The sequence below is a fragment of the Pyrus communis genome, chromosome 1 (assembly GCF_041283825.1).
Source record: "Pyrus communis isolate YQ-2024b chromosome 1, ASM4128382v1, whole genome shotgun sequence".
Lineage (NCBI taxonomy): Eukaryota > Viridiplantae > Streptophyta > Magnoliopsida > Rosales > Rosaceae > Pyrus > Pyrus communis.
The window spans coordinates 1,716,090-1,718,527 of record NC_142565.1 but is presented as its reverse complement, the minus strand read 5'-3'; the positions used below and the strand labels follow the sequence as shown (position 1 = coordinate 1,718,527).

Genomic DNA, 2,438 nt, shown 5'->3' with positions numbered 1-2,438 from the left:
TAACTTCTTTCCAATAAGGTGCTTCAGAGGATTCTAATGTAGCCTTATAAGTTTGAGGCTCATCTTCGGTTAGATAAGTGAGGAAATCAGGACCAACATCCTTTGCAAATTTTGCTCTTTTACTATTTCGTGGTTCCAAACTTGGCTTTGGATTCTAGAAGTTGAAGCTTGATTATCGTTATTATTTCTCGTAGTATCATCATGTACTCTTTTATTCAAAATATATGACCTATCTTTTTAAGGTTTCCTCAAAGAACTTAGCTTCTGCATATTCAAGTATTGTATTTACATGAATGTTTGCAATTTCAGATTTATGAACCAAAAATCTCTATGCTGAACTATTATTGGTGTGACCAATAAATATACAATCCACTGTTTTTAGTCCAAGTTTTTGTCTCTTCGGAATAGGCACTTGAACTTTCGCAAGACAACCCCACACTTTCAAAGTTTTATATGTAGGTAACCTACCTTTCCAGATTTCATAAGGAGATTGATTAGTCTTCTTATGTGGAATTCGGTTCAATATTGTGTTGGCAGCAAGGAGTGCCTCACCTTATAAATTATGTGGTGCACCAGAATCGTTTAACATGGAATTAATCATATCTTTCAATGTTCAATTTTTGTTCAATTTTTTCGTTCAGCCATTCCGTATTGTTGAGGAGTATATGGTGTTGTCGTTTGTTATTCCATGTTTCGAAAAAAAATTTTGCAAAGTCATTAGATTCGTATTCACCACCTCTATCCGACCTTAAGACTTTTATTATTTTGTCTAGTTGATTTTTGACTTCGGCTTTAAATGTCTTAAACACATTTAAAGTTTCATCTTTGCTATGAATCAAATAAATATAACAATACTTGCTGCAATCATCAATGAAAGAAATATAGTAGTTCTTTCCTCCATGAATTGGTGTGGACTTCAAATCACAAAGATCACTACCAAGTATTGCATTGGATTTTTCCACTGATTTATATGAATATCTTGCATATTTGGATTCTGTGCATATATCACATTTGGATACTTTGTTCATGGAACATATGGGCAATAGGCCTAAGTTAACCATTTTTTTAAGAGAACAAAAATTAACATGTCCTAATCTTGCATGCCATAATGTAGATGACTCAATCAAGTAAGCAGAAGAAGCACTAGGCTTGTTATTATTATTAATAACATCAAAAGAAAGTACATTCAATTTGAAGAGCCCCTCAGCCAGGTAGCTCTTTCCCATATACACCTCACCCTTGGTGATTACAAACTTATTAGATTCAAAGACTAATTTGAAACCTTTGTTACTCAGAAGCGATCCAGAAATCAAATTCTTGCGAATATCAGGAACATGCAAAACATTGATGAGTGAAAGCTCTTTTCCAAAAGTGAGTTTGTGCGTCACTTTTCCCTTCTCTACCAGGACAAATGCAGTTGCATTTCCCATGTACAGATTTTCTCCACCATCAATTGGTTGGTAAGAAACAAATAAATTCCGATTAGCACAAACATGCCTTGTTGCTCATGTATTAACCCACCAGTCATTGGAATTAGTAAATAAATTGACCTCAGATACAATAACAACAAACTTGCTTTATGAAATGTTTGCTTGATTGGAATTCTCAGTATTCTGATCCTTTTTGTGGCGATAATTCTTTGCCCTATAACCTATCTTTCCACAAACCCAGCAACCTCCTTTGATTTTCTTGAAGGTTTTCCCTTTCGCAACAATCAATGCTTTCTTTGCAGTATCATTGCCTTTGTTTTTCTGTTGGTGTTTTGCCTTGTGTCAGTCTCATCCTTCCACAATATTGGCTTTTGCCTCCAGCGATGAGGCATCATACTTCTCATTTTTGCGATGATCCTCTTCCACACGTAGTTTGAGAATCAATTGATCCATGCTCATGTCTTCAGTTAGATGTTTCAGATAAATCTTAAAGTCATTCCAATTTGAAGGCAGTTTCTTTATAATAGAGTCAACCACAAAACCTTCTTTTTTACCAAGATTCTTTTCATCTAACTCATGAACAATCATTTGGAGCTCTTCAACTTGCTTGACAACAGACTTGTTGTCATTCATCTCTAATTCAGAAATTTTCTGATCACAAACTTCTTGGAACAAGCCACTTCAGACGTATTATTTTTCCAGAGACTCCCACATATATTTAGCCATCTTATATGATGAATAAACATCATACAGATAGTCATCTAAAGCATTTAGAATGTAGTTCCTGCATAGAAATTCACTGTGAGTGCAGGCTTCTATAGCCTGCAGAATTTCGACAGGAATATCTCATTCTTCTGGTGTTTTAGGGGCCTCAAAAGTAATGACGTGACTCAAGTTCAGAGTTGTCAAGTAGAACATCTTTTGTTGCCAACGTTTAAAATCAACTCCTTTGAATTTCTCAGGTTTCTCAACGTGTTGCTTAAAGACACCAACATTTGATTGATCCAT

The 2,438-nt window shown here is 35.0% G+C and overlaps 1 pseudogene; it reads right to left on the bottom strand.

The window, feature by feature from the left end:
- Positions 1–1,577: 1,577 nt before the first annotated feature.
- Positions 1,578–2,438, bottom strand: LOC148698938 (uncharacterized; annotated as a pseudogene).